At 40.2% G+C, this 22,769-nt stretch overlaps 1 protein-coding gene across 1 annotated transcript in view; it reads left to right on the top strand.

Annotated features, from left to right (window-relative positions):
- OGFOD3 (2-oxoglutarate and iron dependent oxygenase domain containing 3) overlaps positions 1-22,769 on the top strand; it is a 127,455-nt gene that overhangs the window by 39,852 nt on the left and 64,834 nt on the right. The window lies entirely within an intron of this gene.

Below are 22,769 nucleotides of genomic sequence, written 5' to 3'. Positions count from 1 at the left end.
GGGGTGCCGGTTAATCAAAAATTCCGGTTAACTAAGAGTTATATTTACCAATGGAATACCAAGTTTCAAAGCATTAGAATACAATAAAACGAATAAAGTATAAAATAGTATACAGGTACTCACCAATCCAGTAGTAGTACTTCACTGCAGAGTGGTTGGTTTCTTGAAGCACTTAGGTGTATCCAGGAGGTTATCTTATGACACTACATATCACTATAGGCAGCACATGGCGTTCACCCAGATCGCTTAAATACACTTAACACTAAAACTATACTGAACGCAATTTAATCTTTCTTTGATGATTCAGAAGGCACTTCAGGATCTTGCAGTGCCGCAGGGTCATTATCATCAACATCAATTATCATTGTAGATTTAGAAGATGTAGGAGATTGGGCTGAATCTGTAATCACCCTATAACACACTCTGGAAGCTGCTTTTTTGAATAAATCCCTGATATCAGCTTGCTTACTTGTATTGTGCCTCTTTTGCATAAACGTAGAGTGCAGAATGTGCAATTGCATAATGTCCTGGGCAGTACACTAGTCCCGGTTACTAGATTGAAGATTGGATTGTGAGATATCAGAAATGCCCATTAATAGAACTTACTGGTTGATAAAGTGCCGGATAACACAGCTTTTACTGTTATCAACACCAGTTAAAAGGAGGGGTATCTGCCCCGTGTGTGTGCACACATATATATAAAATTTTAAAATAATGTAAACACAAAGGCAGTGTTATGTCTCAAAAAATACATTGCCATATAATACTGATTCTAATGTGACCTTTGTTCTTCCAATCCTAGCAGATCAAAAGGTTTGGGGTCTTGGTGTAAGATAAAAAATGATGTAACACTTAATTGTGAGACGTACCTAATAACATCTGCTACGATGTTCCCATATCCCAATCCTGTGCCTATAAATATTAGTTTGTATTCAGGATACCCTTGTGGTGGGACACTTCACCCATACTTAGTAGCAGTAATCTCGTTCAATGTGATATATCTGTTAAAGTTTTATATCCTTTGCTATTGCCTACTATGGTGGGCAGACTGATGTTGCTATAGTAGGTGGCTGTGTATATTACACTTTTTCTTCTCTTTTTGGCGATTTATAACTTTGATATGCAGGTGAATAAAAACATTGTGTAATGTAGAATGCTTGTCAGTCTAAAATTTTATAAGGATAAAAGCATATCTGTATAAATACATATGGTACTCCTGCCTCCCTTTATATTTCAGATCGTATTTATTATTACTCAGGCATCAAGAAAAAACAATCGTACGTTCTTTGAGCAAAGTGCAGTCAGGGATTCTGATGACTGAGCAGTCTTATCAAACATATTTCTGGTTTGCACAATATGAAAAAGAAAAATGTCTGATTGCTATGTTCTGCAGAGGGGCTACCCCTATCTAAGATACTCAGTAACACTCCTGAATGTTAAACAAAGCAGAAGAGTTTGTCATATGCTCATCACTGAGATCTGTTTTTTTAAATTAGGGGTAGATTTTGACAACTGCTTTAATAGATGGACTGATTAATCACTCACCTACTTCCCAAGTAGTGTTTTAACTACAATCTTGTAGCACTCATGCACATAAACTGGAAAAGAAAAAACTTATTTGAGCCAAAAACAGTTTTATTTTGAGGGTGTGAGAGAAGTAGAGAGATGGTGTTTCATCTCTCCATGGTCTGTCTTGGAAAGCCCAATATGAGGGTGTCGAGTGGCAAACGGAATTCTTTCTGCTTCTGACATCCACAAAGAAGCCACGTCAGCACTATTTTCATTCTTGATACAGTTCTTATTAGTATCAGTTTGGGTAATCTGAGTTTTGATGCAAACAGTCTTTTCTGTACCAGTCTGTGTACTTGTGCTATGGGATATGTTGTATGATGGTAAACACTAGTGCTGTGCAGGAACCAGAATTTTTATCCCACAGAACGTTTTTCATTTCTGAAAAATTTTCATTCTGGATCCAAATGAAAAGTCAGATATGTAACATTTTCTGTGGGATGGACATTTTCAAAACAATCTGTTTCAGAAGAACTGAAAAGGGATTTTTTGAAAATTTCTGATCCAGCCTCTTCAACTAAGTATCAGCTTGCCAGGCAAACTGCTGGGGAGTCCCAGCTACGGGAGAGCTCACTAGATGGGCTGCTGGAGACCCTGGAGCCCAGGGACTCCTGATACCCTGGCAGCGTGTGAAGGAGTCCTGGAAGTTGGACAGCTGGGGAGTCTGGGCTGGCAGGAAACCAGGTAGGGTTAGGTAGCTGGCCTGCCTGTCTGGTTTCCCTTGAAAGTTTAATGCAATCAACACATTCCTGTGGAACATTTCAGTTTTGTCAAAGTAGTATTTTCCTGATGGAAAACTCTTTTTCGGAAAACTTTCAGCCATCTCTAGTAATCACTGTTTCAGGCCCTAGGATGGAAAATGATTTTGGCACCCCCTGTGCAGACTGGCTGAGCAAAAGTCCCTCCTTGTCCTCAGTTGTTGATTTGAGACCCCAAGAAGTTGGTTGAAGGCCAGCCCTGGTTTCAGAGGTGTGATGAACCACTCAATCTCTTAAAGCACTTATCAACCGTTACAGATAATTTAAATATTTAGGCATCAGTGCAGTGGCTCTGGAACAGTTTTTGGAGTGAGGGTGCTAAGCTGCATCTCACTTACCCCTGTCTGAGTGGGGAGGACGTGGACAGGGGTAAAGTGGCAGAGGCTGGGGCCACAGCAAGGGTGGGTGTAGAGCCCCAGGTGTGGGGCCTGCGGTCAGGCGGGACCCTGGGCTGGCAGCCTGGACCCTGGGGCCAGCAGCAGAGCCCCTGGGCACAGGGCCAGTGGCTGAGTGGGACCTGGGGCTGGCGGCTGAGTGGGACCCAGGGCCAGCAGCAGAGCCTCTGGGCAGCAGCAGGGCAGGCATCCAGGACCCAGGGTGGGAGGGGTGCAGGGTGCAAAACCTGGGGGGTGCTGCAGCACCCGCCACACCTCTTCTTCCCATGCCTATGCATCAGTGATGTGCAAGGTTTATTTTACTGCATGTTCTGTGGAGGAGACTTGACTTTTTCATGATCTGCTTTTGGTTGTGATGAAAGGTTTATTGAGTGATTTTGTAAACATAGCAGGGGTCTTTTGTCTCTGAGATCACAGCTTATGACCTTTGTGAAGTTCAGTGGATTGAACTGAGTGAGTCTTGTTTTTGAGTTTAGTTACATTCATTGTATCCAAGTGGATCTATGTAAATAAGCAGAACTCAAATTACTGGTGAGAATGCCATATAGCTAAATAAATTGGGAGTTCAGCAGAGATTTAAAAACTGGAATTGCTCCAGAATCATGGCCCACCCGAACCAAGAAGAACCAGATCTAAGATTTACAGCCATCCAAAAGCTTCTCAGTGCCTCACTGTCAGTAGGTAAAAGTTATTAGTAGGTCGGCTTCTAAGGGCATGACTTGGACATCCTTGATTAGAAGTCACATAAAGAAATATTTCTTACCAGGAAAAATGCTTGATATTAAAAGGCCCAAGTTGCATGGAATAATAATAATAATTAATAAGTACTTGGCTCTTGTGTTTTGTCCATGTTTCTGACAGCATCGGTCAAAGCTGTGGTAGTCACCTTTGATTTGTGAACTACGAACTGATGCTCTCATTAGCAAAGTGCTCATTCTGCTGTACTGAACTTCAGATGTTGTGACAGGCTGACATTACTTGAGGCAGCCTCAGTTTAAATTAGGTTAGTGCTGCAAGATCAAGTGTAGAGCCATTGACAAAGCAATGATAATCCACACCAGCTTTCTGAATATTATTGGTTAAAGGGGTACTGTAAATACAGAGCAACATGGATGGGGAGGATTTATACAGTGCAGATTACCCAAACTGATACTAATAAGAACTGTATCTAGAATGAAAATAGTGCTGACGTGGCTTCTGGCAGTTCCATCACATGCTCCAGTCTGTCACAGGGGGACACCATCCTAGCAGAGATCCCAGTTCCATGAAATGCAACGACATCGTATGCTTTCACTCTGACTCTCCTTATTAGTCTGTTCTCAAAAGAGCTGTTGCATCTTCACCATCCCACAGCAATTTTAGGTTACTACAAATCTGTACTAAATGGAAGAAAAAAGTGTCTGTGTGATGCCAGAAAGAAGAATTACTCAGAACTGGTAATTAGTTTGAGGGTTGCACCATGTTTTTTGTCAGTTTTTGAAGGTGTAACTGGAGGTGGTTTGAATGAGAAAATACATAAAGTATTTTTGCTGCTGCTCTGCACGGTGAAACTTTGTCAACAAAAAATTTGAGAAGTTGTGTAATAGGAATACAGTACCCCAGGCCAGTGTTTTATTTGGAGATACTATATCTTTTTAACAATGACTTTTGCTTAAAACTAATGAAGGTAATTTGGGCTGCTACAATCTATTAATGTCTCAGCCAATTCACCAATTTTTGGAGACCATTTTTTTAGGCTGTTTTTCAGAACAGAGATCAGCTAAAGTTCACATCCTCTGCAGCTCATCTTCCCCTCTGCCTCAGGGATTATGGCCCTGTTTACAATCTAAATGACCCAAAAAAGCCTCTGCTTTTTTTCTGAACCTGGATTATGTCAAGTGAAACTGATGATGCTCACGCTCATTCTTAACTAAGGTGTGGCAGAGAAATACTGTTGAGTTTTCCCTACCTTGTAAAATAAATGTCATCCTTTTTATGGTCATCTTCTCTTAGGCAGTTTTTCTTCAGTCATACCCTTTCCACCCAAGGGCTGGAGAACCCCAGCAACTCCCAACTCAGGCGTTACCTTAGAAGGCAAACCTCTATCATGACTACTGTCCTTGACTAATACTTTTAAAATACAAATATAATTCCACAGCCAATGAACTTGTAAAGTACAATAGGAAGACTTTCATAGAACTTGGGTAGGAGTACTCGGAGGGGGGGGAATAGTAATATGGACAATTACTGTGTTCAAATGATTATGGGTGAAGTTTACATTTCCTGTTGTAGCTAGTGATTTTCCATTTGTTTCCTGGCTGTATGCTCTTCACCATCAAGAACACAGTACCTGGGTATATCTCACTTAAATAATTTCCATGTCATTGCGGGGGCCTCAGGCACTGGTGTGGCTCCGTCCCTCCTGTTCTCTCCTTGTGGCACATAATAGTCTGGTCTCTTGTGGACTGTAATACTTTGGTCTAATTTTGGTTGCTGGGTTAAATGTGTGGGTTCTAGGTGGTGCTGGTGGCCTGTAATGTGCAGGTTAGATGGTCAGACTAGATGATCTGGTGGGCCCTTCTGGCCTTGAACTATATGATGCTGTCACAGACATCATCCTAGGTGCCAGAGCAGGCTGAATAAGATTGAAGCGTATAGCTGCAATTCCAAGAGTATTTTAATCAGTGAAAGTGACAACAGGCTGGGAGAGAATATTTAAAAATTAAAGGAAATGAAACTGTGGTCTCCCTAATGCAGAGCCCCCTGCCACCAAGGCTTGGGAGCAAAGACTTGGAGGCCTTTGGCTGATAGCACGGTGTGCTCCTTGGAGTGCATCTAGAATTGTTCATCCCTATGCTGAGGCCAGTACCATATCATTTGAATTCTATTCTGAAGTCCTCAAAATAAGGCTTTAGTGGGACATCAGATATGCACAGTCTTTGTGCTGGGATTTCACTTTAGTGAGGTTCCTCCCTGGGAAGGAATTCCATAGCTTTGGTAGGCTCAATTTGCATTAAGACTCTTCTTCTGTTCCATGGGCTGGGCCTGAAAGGAGTGTCTTGTGTGAATAGCATGTGGGAATACCATCTGTGCATTCTGTCATGAAATGATCCAAAATTCAATGAAAACTAACTTTAAAAATATACACAACAGACCATGCTGGCAATGTTTATCCCTGTCCTCACAAGTAATCGCATGAGAACCCTCTCTGAGCCCCCATGATAATCTGGGGAGCTTTCAAGGCAGAAATGAGGAGTGGGGATTTGTGGGGGTGGGGGTGGGGGTGTGGAAGGAAAACAAGATGAGCTGGTTATTTTAATTCATTTGAATGATGACACTGGAAGAAAGAGCTGTAACTATAATAGTTATTGTGTGTCCATTTTTTGTCTCTTTTCATACATTAGGATGTATTTTTGAATTCTGTAGCTACTGACTATTATTGTCATGTGTTTACAGCTATTTGGGCACTATATTTGTTCCTTCTCTCCTGTTCGTTACTATTTTCCACATTTGTTTTGGATCAGAAAATTAATAATGTGTTCATTTAATCCAGGCAGCAGATGCCTCTATTGAGGCCACACCTAGAATTTGCAAGTTATCCTGTCATATGGAAACTAATTTAGTTTCAGCAGGATAATCTATTTTCTTTATGAAAGTTGTTTAAGGCTTAGCATCCCGACAATGCACATACAGCGCAGCCAGCAAGGTGCATTTTTACTATTCCCATCCACCTGTCCTTGTGCATGCCTCATTTGTCATCTTGCAGGTAAACTGTGGGCTGTCAAGGGAGCAGATCTGCTATGCAACTGGCTGAGTGGCTTTTGTTTTTCTATTATTAACAGCAACAAAAGTGTAACGTAGTTTTTAAATGCATCATGTAAAATGTAGTGATTTTTACAGTTGTCCATGAAGTCCATGTCCCCTTGTGTGTATGCGTCTCAATATAGCCTTTTATTATGTAATCACATTATTTTTTTCCCAAAGAACCCTACCTTTCTCATTTCACAGGACTGATGAACAAAGGACAGAAACCAGTTATTATCTGAATCCGATATACTTCCCACGCCATCAAAAGTCCATTTACGGCACAAACAAGGCTCTGCCATCCCTGTCTATCCTGGACCACTCTTTGCAGGTTCTCATTGATGTTAAGTCTCAGAAGTTTTCCATCTTTGAGTAATGTTTGATGGAGGGATTCTTTTGTTTAGCCCCTTTTACATGATCCTCCAGCTGTTCAATGACATCCCCTTGCATGACAGATGCTCTGGCTTCTTTCTTAACATGTGGCCCAGATATTTTCATTACCTTTTCCAGATAACTTTGGAGATGAGGAGTTGAACGCTGATGTATTTCACCATTTGTTATAAATTCATTCAATTTAATATCTCTTCTTTTCCTCAGGCATTTGTTTTTAGAATTCTAGAATAGTAGGACTGGAAGGACCTCAAGAGGTCACTAGCCTAGGCCCCTGTACTCATGGCATTTAGTCATCTGTCTGTACTTCTGGTGGATTTCCAGTTTTCAAATCCAGTTGTTTAAATGGAAACAGCATTTGAGATGAAGTTTTGTCATTTGGTTTTTAACTTGTAGATTTTTGATGACCAAATCTTGTTTGCACTGGTGAATGCAGCTGCTGCCTTGCTAATTCATGACATTATTTCCTTCTGGAAACCCCCCATTTGCTTGCACGTTACTGCCAATGTATGTGAATTGACTCATGTCTTGTATTTCCTTTCTAATGTAAGACTTTAGTTCGGAGTTGCTGGGGATCTCACAGATTTGTTATTTCATAACTCATTATTAAGAGTCTTTTTTGCATAGCTGGACAGTCTCTTTGCTTGCATGTTGGTTGAGCTGTCACTTAGAGCTATGTTGTCAGCAAAATCTAAATCGTCTTAAGTCATGCAATGCCTGTGTTGTATGTCTACACTTTTTCTTAGAAGGGCATGTCTACACTACACCGACATAGCGATGCTGGCATAACCCTATACTGTAGACACAGCCTACACGGACTGGCGTTTTTCCATCAGTTTTTGGAACCTCACCTCCCTGAGCAACAGTAGCTATGCAAAAGAAGCATTCTTCCATCAGTATAGCTACATCTCCACTGGGGGTTAAGTTGGCATAGGTTAGTCAGGGGGTTGGTTTATTCACCTTTCTGACTGATGCAGTTTTATCAATCTAACTTTTGAGTGTAGACCACCAAGCCATAATGAAGTCAAATGGCAATACTAAACAGTAGAGGTGAAAGAATGCATCCTTGTTTGATGCCAGTGTCTATGTTAAACCGTTCACTCAAGTCTGTGTTTACTTGAATTGTACAAGCTGCACCTTGATATAAAGCCTTGATGATGTTAACTAGTTTTATTGGCATACCATAACACTTCAAGGTATGTCAGAGTAAACTGGGGTGGAGACAGTCAAATGCTTTCTTCAAATCTGTGAAGTTTATGAGAAGTGGGTTTTGTTACTCCATACCCTACCTGACTACTCTTAGGGTGAAAATCTGGTCAACTTGTGATCTACTGGATCAAAATCCAGCCTGCTTTATGGTTATCTCAACTGCTTTCTTTATTCTACTTAAGATGATACTGCAGAAGGCATTGCCTATTGCTGAAAGAAGTGTAACACCTTACCGGTTGTTTTGATTACCTTTCTTTGGTATTTTGACAATAATGCCATTTTTCCATGGTCTTGAAGGCTTTTCCTGGTCCCATGAGTTTATTGAAAAGTTTGGTGATTTTACTGATGATCTCATCAGCACAAACTTCCAGAATTTCCCTCGTCTTCACCTGCAGCTTTCCCAGGTTTTCACTTTTTAGTGCATCTTTTATAATATGTTGATATCTATTTCTGGATGTTTAATTTCTTTGTCAAAGTCAACAGTTTCTTTTGGCTTTGGTCATTTTAACACCTCTTGAAAGTGTTCTGCCCATTACTTTTTTTTTTTCTTGTTGGTCATAGATCATAGACTCTCAAGGTTGGAAGGGACCTCTGGAGGTCATCTAGTCCAACCCCCTGCTCAAAGCAGGACCAATCCCCAATTTTTGTCCCAGATCCCTAAATGGCCCCCTCAAGGATTGAACTGACAACCCTGGGTTTAGGAGGCCAATGCTCAAACCACTGAGCTATCCTTTCCCCCCAAAAGTTTTTCACCCCATATGGGACTCGAACCCACAATCCGTGGCTTAGGAGGCCAGTGCCTTATTCATTAGGCCTCTGGGGCTCTATAAACAAATAAGGTTCTACCGAGATTTGAACTCTGATCGCTGGCTTCAGAGTGCTAACTATTACACCATGGAACCACCTCCGTGGTGGTACGGTCTTTCCTTATTTACCCTAACAGGCTCTCTGGCTGGTGTAAACTTGCCAGTTAGAATGCTGTTGAATTGATGAAGTGTTTTACAATCACCTCTTTTAGCAGCTGCCTCAGCTTCTTTGGCAGTGTTATCCATATCCTCTTGTATCTTCTCATGTTGCTTTTTACTGCTGTCTCTTTTGGGTTACACGGATGTTTTGCTGCTATTTTTCTGGAGGTGTGTTTGAAGAGTGAATGTTTGCTTTGGCTTGTCCCTTTCTTTTACACAGTTCCACATATCCTCACTTATCCAGACTTTAGGCTTGCATGTCTGGAAACCAACTACAATTATTGCAGCATCTGAGATACTGTCATACAGAAAGGATCATAACATGTCAGTGTTGACTTCTTGTAGTGGATCTCAGTCCTACAGCATCTATACTCTGTTCTTCAGTTCAATTTGAAATTGATGCTGTAATGTCTTCTCTGTTAGCCTTTTGCTAATCTTCTTGCTGCTTTTTGGGGTTTTAATTTTCTTAAGTTTAATCTTCATTCTTGCTACACACAAATTTTGGTCACTTTCAACATTGTCATCTCTGTATGCTCTGATGCCTTGGAGAGTTGCCCTAAATTTCCTTCCATTACATAGACAATCTGTCTGGTTCCTTGAGACTCCATCTGCAACATTCCAAGTTACCTGTGCATATCTATGTGGATATAGTGTTCCACCCATTATGAGCCCTGACACCAGCCACAATTCTAACAGTCATTTGCTGTTCTGATTTTGGGAACCAGTATGCTTGTTCATTGCTTTCACCACTCTGTTGTTGTCATTCCCAATCTTGTAATCAAAGTCCCTCATTACTAAGCAGGTGTCATGCTTGGGAATATTGTCAATTAGAGTTTGTAGGCAATTCAGAATTGATCTTTGATTTTATTATAGCTGTCTGTTGGTTTGTAACATTATATAAATATCATTTTCATGTATTGTGTTTTGAAACCTAGCTCGAAGCAATCAACTATTAATTGGCTCCCAATCTGTTATCGATTTTTATGCTTTGGAAGTCATAATTAATGCTGTTCCCTCTGAGTGGTAATCATCTTACCTCCCTGAGTATAGTACTATTTAATTTTTGAGTTGTTTTTTATCAGCTCTGGGCCATTGACTTTTCTTATTCCAAGGATTTTGAGATTTGTCAACAAGATGAAATTCAGTAAATGCAAGTGTAAAGTACTTTTCTTAGGAAGGACAAATCAAAAGCACAACTACAAAATGGGGAATAACTGGCTAAGGAGTAGTATTGCTGAAAAGGATCGGGGGTTACAGTGGATCACAAATCAAACATGAGCCAACAATATGGACAGCTGTGAAAAAGGCTAATGTTCTGGGTGTATTAACAGGAGTGCCATATGTAAGACATGGGAGGTAGTTGTTCCACTCTACTTTGCAGTGGTGAGTCCTCAGCTGGAGTATTGTGTCCAGTTCTGGGTGCCACATTTTAAGAAGGATGGTGGAAAAATTGGAAGAGTCCAATGGAGAGCAACAAAAAATGACGGTAATTTTCGAAAACATGACCTAGTCATGTTTAGTTGTGAGGGAAAAAAGACGGAGGCGTGGGGGAGGACCTGATAAGTCTTCAAGTATGTTAAGGGCTGTTATAAAGAGGACGGTGATAGATTGTTCTCCATGTCCACTAGAGGTAGGACAAGAAGTAATGGGCTTAATTTGCAGCAAGAGAGATTTAGGTTAGATATTAGGTAAAACTTCTTAATTATAAGGATAATTAAGTATTGGAATAGGGAGTCAGGAGGTTGTGGAATCTCTTTCACTGGAGACTTTTGAGAACAGGTTAAACAAACACTTGTCAGGAATGGTCAGTTGGTCCTGCCTCAGCATGGGGATCAGGAGGAAGGACTAGATGATTCTTGAGATTGTTTCCAGATTTACATTTCTGTAATTCTGTGAATGTTGGTAAATAAATCAAAGCTGCAGAAGCTATCGGAAGCCTGCATCCCAGGAAAAGGGAAAAAATTCATAGGCAGGAGTTGTACACCAAGCTGGATGAGCAAGCATCTCAGAGAGGTGATTAAGAACAAGCAGAAAGCTTACAGGGAGTGGAAGATGGGAGGGATCAGCAAGGAAAGCTACCTTATTGAGGTCAGAACATGTAGGGATAAAGTGAGACAGGCTAAAAGTCAGGTAGAGTTGGACCTTGCAAAGGGAATTAAAACCAGTAGTAAAAGGTTCTATAGCCATATAAATAAGAAAACAAAGAAAGAAGTGGGACTGCTAAACACTGAGGATGGAGTGGAGATTAAGGATAATCTAGGCATGGCCCAATATCTAAACAAATACTTTGCCTCAGTCTTTAATAAGGCTAAAGAGGATCGTAGGGATAATGGTAGCATGACAAATGCGAATGAGGATATGGAGGTAGATATTACCATTTCTGAGGTAGAAGCGAAACTCAAACAGCTTAATGGGACTAAATCGGGAGGCCCAGATAATCTTCATCCAAGAATATTAAAGGAATTGGCACCCAAAATTGCAAGCCCATTAGCAAGAATTTTTAATGAATCTGTAAACTCAGAAGTTGTACCGTATGATTGGAGAATTGCTAACATAGTTCCTATTTTTAAGAAAGGGAAAAAAGTGATCCGGGTAACTACAGGTCTGTTAGTTTGACATCTGTAGTATGCAAGGTGTTGGAAAAAATTTTGAAGGAGAAAGTAGTTAAGGACATTGAAGTCAATGGTAAATGGGACAAAATACAACATGGTTTTACAAAAGGTAGATCATGCCAAACCAACCTGATCTCCTTCTTTGAGAAAGTAACAGATTTTTTAGACAAAGGAAACGCAGTGGATCTAATTTACCTAGATTTCAGTAAGACATTTGATACCATGCCACATGCGGAATTATTAGTTAAATTGGAAAAGATGGGGATCAATATGAAAATTGAAAGGTGGATAAGGAATTGGTTAAAGGGGAGACTACAACGGGTCCTACTGAAAGGTGAACTGTCAGGCTGGAGGGAGGTTACCAGTGGAGTTCCTCAAGGATCGGTTTTGGGACCAATCTTATTTAATCTTTTTGTTACTGACCTCGGCACAAAAAGTGGGAGTGTGCTAATGAAGTTTGCGGATGATACAAAGCTGGGAGGTATTGCCAATTTAGAAAAGGACCGGGATATCATACAGGAGGATCTGGATGACCTTGTAAACTTGAGTAATAGTAATAGGATGAAATTTAATAGTGAGAAGTGTAAGGTTATGCATTTAGGGATTAATAACAAGAATTTTTGTTATAAGCTGGGGACGCATCAATTAGAAGTAACGGAGGAGGAGAAGGACCTTGGAGTATTGGTTGATCATAGGATGACTATGAGCCGCCAATGTGATATGGCTGTGAAAAAAGCTAATGCGGTCTTGGGATGCATCAGGAGAGGTATTTCCAGTAGGGATAAGGAGGTTTTAGTACCGTTATACAAGGCACCGGTGAGACCTCACCTGGAATACTGTGTGCAGTTCTGGTCTCCCATGTTTAAGAAGGATGAATTCAAACTGGAACAGGTACAGAGAAGGGCTACTAGGATGATCTGAGGAATAGAAAACTTGTCTTATGAAAGGAGACTCAAGGAGCTTGGCTTGTTTAGCCTAACTAAAAGAAGGTTGAGGGGAGATATGATTGCTCTCTATAAATATATCAGAGGGATAAATACTGGAGAGGGAGAGGAATTATTTAAACTCAGTACCAATGTGGACACAAGAACAAATGGATATAAACTGGTCACCAGGAAGTTTAGACTAGAAATTAGACGAAGGTTTCTAACCATCAGAGGAGTGAAGTTTTGGAATAGCCTTCCAAGGAAAGCAGTGGGCAAAAGATCTATCTGGCTTTAAGATTAAACTCGATAAGTTTATGGAGGAGATGGTATGATGGGATAACTATGATTTTGGTAATTAATTGATCTTTAAATATTCATGGTAAATAGGCGTAATGGCCTGTGATGGGATGTTAGATGGGGTGGGATCTGAGTTACCCAGGAAAGAATTTTCTATAGTATCTGGCTGGTGAATCTTGCCCATATGCTCAAGGTTTAGCTGATCGCCATATTTGGGGTCGGGAAGGAATTTTCCTCCAGGGCAGATTGGAAGAGGCCCTGGAAGGTTTTTCGCCCTCCTCTGTAGCATGGGGCACGGGTCACTTGCTGGAGGATTCTCTGCTACTTGAAGTCTTTAAACAACGTTTTGAGGACTTCAATAGCTCAGACATAGGTGAGGTTTTTCGCAGGAGTGGGTGGGTGAGATTCTGTGGCCTGCATTGTGCAGCAGGTCAGACTAGATGATCATAATGGTCCCTTCTGACCTTAGTATCTATGGATAAAACATGAGGCATATCCACCAATATTTTTACACCTTCATGAGCATCTGCATGTGTTTCCCTATATATTGAAGCAAAATAATAATATCTAGCTCTTGTATAGTTTTTAAATAATACATAACTCTTATATTTATATTTTAAATGCTATTACAGCCTGTGGTTACTATTTTTATTTTTATATGTATTTATTTGTAAGTGTGTGTGCGTGTGTATATATATATATATGGTTGTAATAGCATTTCAAACATTTTATGTACAAGAAATGGTTACATGTCCATTATAAATAATATTTGCTTTCAGAGTCTTACAGGATAACAAGTCTTACTAAAATCAGCAAAATGTCTCATTCAGAAACTAGAGCAAAAATATTGAAAAATGAAATAATAAAGCTCCCTTATTTAGCCTACTTCATGGGTCTAACTCTGATTGTTCAGATACAAGGTCTCCTTTGAGGTTAAAAAAAAAAAATCTGCAGTTGTTCTGGATCTTAGAAACCCATTGGTTTATCCCTCTGTCATCCTCAGTCTAGCTGGAAGTAGCCAGACCATAAGATGCTCAGATAAAAGAAGTTTGCTTGCCAGGAATGGATTGTCCTTCTACAGGTCTGTGGCAGGACCCAGGTTAATGTTTTGTTGGGCTTTTTTGTTTTGTTTTGTTAAATAACCTCCACCAAACACCCACACTCAATGTCCTTCAAGGACTGTTTCTTGCTTACCACTGGTGGCTCAGTTATAATACTCAGTTGGTCTCAGGATAAGGCTTAGTCTACCCTAGAGAATTAAGTTGATGTAAGCTGCCTTACCTCTACTTAATTTTGTCGATGTCTACACTAGACTGCTGCTTCCGTCAAAGTAAATGGCCTGCTGCACTGACATCATAACTCCACCTCCATGAAAGGCATAGCGCTTATGTTGGTGTAGTTAGGGTGATGCAGAGTCTGTGTAGACACTGCGTTACTTACGTTGGCTGTTGGCTGTCATTCTTGTCAGTTTCACGGCTGCCCCTGGCTCAGAGCAGCTGGGCAGGGGCTCACAGCTGGAGCCAGGAAAGTGACAAGAATGTCAGTTTCACTGCTAGTAGGCTCCATGCTGTGAATTTGAGCAGGTGCTGGGCTCACAGCTCGGGTTGTCACCCCAAGGTGGGTGCAGGGCTCCACCTCTGAGCCCTGCGCGGCTGTCAGTGCCCCACACTCAGCTATCAGCGCCCACAATGCCTCACTTAAGTCGATGCAAGCATTCTTGGTGAGGATGTGCAACACTGGCAGTAGCAGGGTAGTGTGGACACCAGCAGCTGATAGAGCAGGACTTGACAACTCAGTGTCAGGATCTAAGATCTGGGGGAAACATAGAGCAAAGTTACTGTTGTAGCATTTGGATCCCCATTCCCATTTAAGATGTCTAATACATAATTCCTTTCTGTCCCCATCTTTTATGATGTCCCAATTCTCCAAACCCTTGTGCACATGAATTGTCCTGTTAAGTACAATAGGTATGGGGCCACTTGTGAGCCTAAGGTTACTTGGGGGTGTGTTTGGGATCGTCGCATTAGAGAGGAGCAATAGTTTACATATATTCCTTAATTATCAGGGTGTGTTTTAACAGAATTAAATTACTTATTTATGGTTATTTTGGCAGTGCACCAGTTAAAATTCACAGCTGTGCAGGAGGCAAAGTAGGTGAATTCCAAGGAAAAGGTTAATAAGCTGGAACATATATTTCAGGGAAGGCTAGATGTGATAGACATTTTTTGTAGCTTGGAAGATATGCCATTGATTTATTTTCTTCAGTCCAATCTGCTTAAAGTGTTTTTTTAAATCTCTTCTGTTTCCTGTGGGTAGCACAGGATTGGAAAATTTCACTGTGCGTTTACAGACTGTAATTGGAAAAGCAGGGGGAAATGTATAGGCTGTAGATCTAGATATCAAGAGTTTCTAGATAGTGAAGAGCAATAGCATTTTCTAGTGTCCTTCCAAAACAGGGTTTTTTTGAGTGCTAGAAAATTAAATAAAGATCAATGAAAGCTTAGCATGCTAGTCACTCTTTCAGTTTCCATGGGATACTTAGGAGTGCTTTAAGATTGTTTTAACAAGATTTCAGGGATTGGCCTTTTTTGAGAGAGAGAGAGAGAGAGAGAGAGAGAAAGAGAGGGGTGAACAGTATTGTTAACCCCAAACGTTCAAAAATCAGACATTATATAAAAATAATATATTTTTATTTGCCTTCTGCTTTTTGAGCCTGTAAGATTCAGTGGGATTACATTCTGAAGCTTTCTTCACAGCCACGAGGCTAGAAACTTACTTTTCTTTAAGAATGAAGGCTGAAATCCTCACATATTCACTTGACTCCAGGAGCTGGGACTTTAAGGAAAACAATAATTATCATGAAACTCATGACAAAATCATGAGAGTTGACAACACTGGGTGAATCCCATCCTGTTGCGCCAATGAATATGGCAGAATGATTTCCAAAATATTGCCAAAATTTTGGATCATCTCAACTTGATATTTTGAAGAAAATTTGGAGGCAGAGGGTCTTTATTGTTTCATTTTATTGTCACTCCCCTGTTATATTGACATGCAAATTATTTTCTTTCCCCATTAACTATCTGTCAGTAAGGACATTTGGAGGGCATAGCTGGTGCAAATACACAAATATGGGCATGCTTCTCTATCTCACCCATACATTCCCATAGGCTATTGCTTGTTTGTTTGTTTTTTTTCCATTGTATTTAGTATTTAAACTGCATTGAAATTAACACCCTCCAGCCACTCACACTTCTGTAGTGAATTTTAAACAGTTCAGCATCCTGTCCTGGTAATTAAAACAATGCAGGAACACTGTGGACAAGCTGTCCTTTGTGATGCTGCTTTCTTGTAGCATGTAATAATAGGGAATCATATCCCACTTGCATTAGGAAAGACCTTTGGGCATTTGGCACAAAAATCTGCCTGGGGAATCTTATTAAAAGTTATAGGATATCAGCTATTAGTATTTTGTAAGGGCTGTTCAAACTGCAGTAAGTCATAGCACACTAGGGATTCAACTTTCAGTGTGCAACAGCAGCATTCACACGGAGAGCTAGTGCGTGGCACACTAGTGTGAGGTGGATTTACATACCAGCCTGCTGCATAGTAAGTGACTGTGTAGACATGCCATAAGACTAATCTTCTTCCCTGATAACTACATTATTTATCTTTTTCATGCTCTTGAAGCTACAGTGATCACTACTTTAAAAAGTCAGTGTTTGCCAAGAGTTACTATACAGAGGTATTTTTTGAGACCACAGTTCGACCTTTTTCTAGAATACGAAATAAACTGTGATATCTCAATCTTAAAAAAAGTAAAAAAAGAGTGTCTTGGATCTTTCACATATTTTCATGCAAAAAACCCTAAAATAGCAGATTCCATTTTTCGAAAACACAGTCCATTGAATTTCTTATTATTGAGTACGGGCTGCATTCAGTGTTGTACAAGACTGAGGGGATGTTACTGTCCCTTACTTATGAATCTTACATTCTCTAATAGATAACACAGACATACAGTTCACTGGAACCAGATGACCAGAACATGGGTTCAGTAAGCTGTAAAAATGTGTGAATCTTGTAGATTTGCAGAAGCTTTGGGGAAATGGCTAAGCCCACCTATGAGTATGCTCTTGGGCCTATTCCTGTAAAGTACTGAGCACCCTCAGCTCCTGCTAAAGTTGATGCCGACCTTTTTGCATTCTCAAGTCAAGTGCCTTTTGTAGCATAAAAAGCGACAGCTCAAGTCTTTCCAAAAAGGAATCTAAAATGTGGGTTACAGTGTGGTGCGTCCCACTGGATACCTGCATTTCGTCCTGTGCATCTGCTAGGTTTTAAATGACAGCACTGTATGGAACACAATGTGCTGGCTTAGCTAAAATGTTTGATGCCATGCAAAGGAGGCCTCACTTACACCTATCTCATGGTCCTCCAGATCTCTGCTTTTTCAATTCCAAATTGAAATAAATATAAAACCAGAATCAAACGTATATATGTATACTACTGCTTTAAATGTCTTTCCTGTTATACAGACAAAACTGAGGAAGACTTTAGTAGAAAATTAACATTCATAATGCCTCTTGGAAGACTGCAGATATAAAATAGAGCAAAAAAATAACTGCCCCATGCAGAGGTATCCACAAACAGAAGTAATCTAAATATTTGTAAACCATTTGTGCCCCTGATCTCTCTGATCCCGGTGTATTACTGGTTTGTAATGCTTATTTTGAGATTAGATTGCATTATTCCTCATTGCCAATTACTGCGATATTTGGATTTCTCTTGAAGCCTCAACTTCTGGAGTCATGAGAATCTGTGTTTATTTAAAAAAAAAAGAGGGTAAGATTTTAGTTTCTGGTTGCAGAGAAAATGTCAGGAACCACAGCTCCCTCTGAGCTTGGTTGCCTTGCAACCCAGTGAGCTCAGCTGGGCCCAATAAACCCTCACTAAGTAACTGTACTCCCTGAATGGTCAGAAGAACCAACAGATCACCGTTTAAGCCCTGTAGCAACAGCGGCGCACTGGCCGCTCAGTGCGCTCCCGGGCTGCAGCTGCTCCAGACCTGCTTTTTACCCAGCCCTTGCTCCATCCCTTGCCTGCTCCACTCCAGCCTTAGTCCCTGCCCACCTCTGATCTCCTGATTCCTAACTCCTGGCTCTGACCATTGGCTTATCTCCTGACCACCTCTGCTTCTGCCCTCTGCTTCTGCTTCGACCACTAGGTCACATTGTTTGTACCTGGTATAGAAAAGATGGAAAGCGTAAACAGGGTGTAACCTAAAGGTTCAAAAGGCAAATAAAAATGTGGTGGGTTTTTTTTTGTTTTTTGGTTTTTTGTATCATGATTTTAAGCCAATCTCATAGTTTTTGGTGGGATGTCTATTTCATGACTTTTGAATACTTACGGTTGTTAATACTGCTATATAAACTCATTTGTATGATGCGTAGAATGGAACTCTACTTATTATTACAAAAAATCATTTAAAAATACTTTTTGTGTTATTACCCACTCTTGCAAACCAATATTGAGACAAATTTAAAGTTTGCAATTCCTTATATATGTATGAGCTCACAAGGGAATGTGTGAGTGTAAAATTACTGCTCCAAGCCCTCTAAATATCTCCAATCTAACAGCTCTCCAAAACCACAAGCATCCAAATTCAAGTGGTTTTATGTTAAGTGGTATATCTACAGATTGGAGAACCAGAAAAAAAGATTTAATCGCTCCATAACATTCCTTAAAGTTACATTTACCACAGCAGGAGTGAAATATCCAGTCTAAATCCTCTCTGTTGCTCTGTTGAAGTCTCCCCCAGTCAGTCTGTGCACATTGTGGCAACTTACTGATTGTTTTCAGTGTTTCTGTCATAACGTTTCTGAAGACTTTGTGCTCTGATAACATCTCCTTTTTGTTAGTGTTGTGCTTGAACATAGAGGTGTTTGAAATAAGGATCCAAACATTGCATCTTGAATGAATGTGTCTATGTAGTACTGTTATTTATTAATATTATTTATTTAAGCACCATGTATGCACATAAAAAGGATACTTCAGTATTTTTATAGGGCCAAGGGGGGACATGGATCAGCATTCATGTCGCACTCCCCATCAGTGTCCGGGCCGGAGAAGCTAATGATCCAGCCCGCAGACCAAATTCGGTGATGAATCTTGGTTGTGTGCCACTTGAGGCATGTTGCACATACACTAAGAAGACAGGGCTGAAAGTGAAGTAAGCGGGGAAAAGTGTGCTAGAAAAGAGAATTCGCTGGAGACTGAGAAGAGAGGTGGTTGTTGAATGTAGATGCTGTGACGTTACACCCCATATTTGTCATAGAAATATTGTTACGTTATGAATATGGGAAACTAAGATGTTTTATGCAAGATGAGTATTGTGAGGTATCATTGAAAAGGTTATGATCTCCTGAATGTGTTTATCCAATTTGTATGCATGTATCATTTCTGTATCTGAGGTTAGGAATATTGGCTTTGTAACAATTACAACTGTGTGTGTATTTGGGGGAACGCCCACCAGAGAGTAGGCAATCTGCCTGAATGAGCCATTTCAGAAGGACAGTAGAACTTTGAAAATACTAATCTCCCACTGTCTTGAGGAGCTTCCTGGGATGTTGCTTTGACACTGATGGGTTATCTGATGATGTCACCTGGTACAGAGTACCACCTTGGACACTGCTGGTATTTTTCCGCTGGAAACAAAGAGTTCCCGCCTTATGTAAATTCTATTTAAGGCTGGGGAGTAAGGCAATGAGGACTCTTCTCCATTGCCTCCCTGTCGAAGAAGGAAGATTGCTAAAAACACATGAAGGGAAAAGCAGGGGCTGAGTCCAGGCAGAAATGGGGTCCCGTCTGTAAAAAGAAATAACTGGAATTCTAAGCTACAGAAACTGTGCAACCTGCCCAAAACAACATTTGGGGTGAGAAATTACATTTTGTAACCTGTTTCTTGAGTATATTAAGCTTAGTTTGCCTGTTTTGTTTTATTTGCTCAGTAATCTACTTTGCTCTGTTTGCTATCCCTTATAATCACTTAAAATTTTCCTTTTGTAGTTAATAAACTTATTTCTTGTTTATTTCAAAACCCAGTTTGTGCACCTCATATCGGGGTGCCAAAAGCTGTGCATATCTCTCTCCACACTGAGGGAGAGGGTGAATTTCTATGATCTTGCGCTGTGCAGATCTTTCTATACAGTGCAAGACCATCTTATTTTGGGGTTTACACTCCAGATGGTGTGTGCACCAGAGTGCTGGCCATTCTCCTAGCTGATTTCAGTGTGTGTCTGCAGCTGAGTGTGGCCTTGCCTGAGTGTGTGCTGGAAAGGGGCTTGAGAGCCTGGCACAGCAACCCAGCGCAAGGGAAACCCAGGCTGGTAGGACCGGCGGGCTTTGGGATCCCAGCACATCCGGTGGCACCCCAGAAGGCGGATCCAACCCATCACATCATCTATTAAAAATCAGATCATATCAAATGATAGGTACATGATAAAGGCCGACGGTTATTGGTGGTTGTTGATGAAATGTTGCTATTTTGGGTCTGTAAATAAATAGCTTCATCTACAAGCACCAGTTCTTTACCTCTAATTCTTGGTGAATGGTTGGTGGAGGAGAGTATTTAAAACCATAGATTTGTTAGACTTTTTTTAAAGTGTTGGAATGTGTCTGAATATAAATCTTATCCATATGCCAAGCCATTCAAGAATTGATTGTGAAACATAATCAGTACCCCACCTTTCTTTCTTTGCTGTTAATGGTGTGCCAGCCCTCTCTGCTACTGATAATGCAATGTGCTGAACTTTAAACAAAAATGCCCCACATCTCCACCTGCTGTCTGGGAAAGCACTTTATCTCCTAGGGTTTTGTACAGAGGGTTCCAGAGAGTTCAGTGGGTCTCTGAATGGGCTCCAGGGACTGCCTGAACATATCTGAATGCCAATAGGGGCCACAGTCCTTCATCTCTGTAAGAAGGCAGTTTTTCTGCATCATAGCTGGTTTGCATTTGAATGAGGTTCTTATTTTGGGCTCAGAACCACTTTACTGATCTATCAGTCTCCTCATATGCCGTGGAGTGTGTGATTGGAAAATGAATAAGGTACAAATTCAGGCCTATTCACATTAGTCTGTATCTTGAAGCACACTACTAATAAGAAGTATATCCTTGCTAATGATGACATGGAAACCTATTTCACATTACTGAAAGGATCAAATTGGTGAGTAAGCAAATAAACAAAACTTTAAAAAAAAATCAAGGAGAATCCATTTTAAAATATCTTAATTTTGACAGTTGTAATTTAGTTTAACATATTTCAGAGTAGCAACCATTTTAGTCTGTATCCTCAAAAAGAAAAGGAGTACTTGTGGCATCTTAGAGACGAACGAATTTATTTGAGCATAAGCTTTCGTGAGCTACATGGGATGCATGCAGTTTTAGTAACAAGGCATCAGTTAGCATCTGCTATTAAATCTGTCATTTTGGTGTGCAAATTATACAGGGTGTACATTTATGTTTTAAATTAAATTATTCATAAACTATTGAAAATTGATCTGTCTGTAGTTGTCAGTATGACTTTTATGAGTTGGTTTCAATTATAATAGTTTTTTCGTGTAATGTATTCAGCCTTTTGATATTTAATGTTAGTGGGATAATAAATGCATTTGATATGCATGGGATGTTGTGTTATTCCAGAGAGGTTGTTATAATTTAATGTCATTCAGTGACCACTTATAAAGTGTCACCACTTCTTAATACTGATCTACCTTTGAGTGGTAGCAATCATGAAGAACAGTAATAGAAAAAGCTATTTGCTGTTAAAGGTTAGACAGACATGCTGATAAAAAAAACCCCATCACCAGCTCTACACTGGTTCGTAGCACTGGTGCAAATGCACTATTGCTGAAAAATTGGTTTTTCAGAGGACTGGCCAGGGCCTTGCTGAAAACATAGACAAAAACGGTTTTTCAGTTTCTTTTTTCAAGTTTATAAATTAGGAGGAGTAACTGGATATACTAACTTTGTTTGCAGTCAGAGGAATGTCCACTTTTTAATGTCTGAAAAAGTATAGCTAGACTGATAGCCATTTTTTTTGGGTCATAGGGTCAGAGTTGATGGGGTAGGTTGAGAGAGAATGGAGGACATCACTGAGGGGGAGAGGAGCAGTGCACTGTTGATTTTACAGTGTACCATAATAAAAGTCCCTAAAGCCTCAGGCTTGTAAGCATGTAAGAGAAAGAGTAAGTTGTACTGAACGCGTGTGAAATGAGAGAGACATCCTTCTCATTCTTGAAGCATTCCTTGGACCAAGCTGTGGTCTTATCTCCAGTGCAAGATAACATGTCCTTTTAGTTGAAGGTGTCTCTGCATTATTGGTTGCAAGGAAGACAGAATTATGGAGTGGGGATTTATTACTAGCCTGAAAAAGTTGATGAACCTTTAGGGTGTTGGGACTAAAATGTCATTAATAACATCACTTTCGTTAATGCCCTTCCACATTGTCTTGCATTTGTAATGTGGTTTAGACAAAGAGGATAAAAGGAAAGGCTGATAATTTAATTTTCCCTTACTCCAGATTTAGATTTTAATACAGCTTGTTTTTCTGATGTAACTTTTCTTTTAAATCCTTAGGCTCAAAATTGCAAAATGAAGTAAATGTAAAGAAGAGCCTCATCCTTCATCTGGTGTCTTAATTTTCTCCAAATCTCATTTTATTTTCTCTTCTAGTCATTGCTCATGCAGTATAGTGTACACAACTGCTACTCAGTCAAAATTTTGGCTTTATCTGGCACTGGTGCACCTATACTTTAAAAAAATAAATAAATAAAAATTGAACTGGAAATGTCAAGACAGTTTATGGGTTTG

The sequence above is a fragment of the Lepidochelys kempii genome, chromosome 14, assembly GCF_965140265.1.
Source record: "Lepidochelys kempii isolate rLepKem1 chromosome 14, rLepKem1.hap2, whole genome shotgun sequence".
Lineage (NCBI taxonomy): Eukaryota > Metazoa > Chordata > Testudines > Cheloniidae > Lepidochelys > Lepidochelys kempii.
This window is presented reverse-complemented; position numbering and strand designations above follow the sequence as displayed.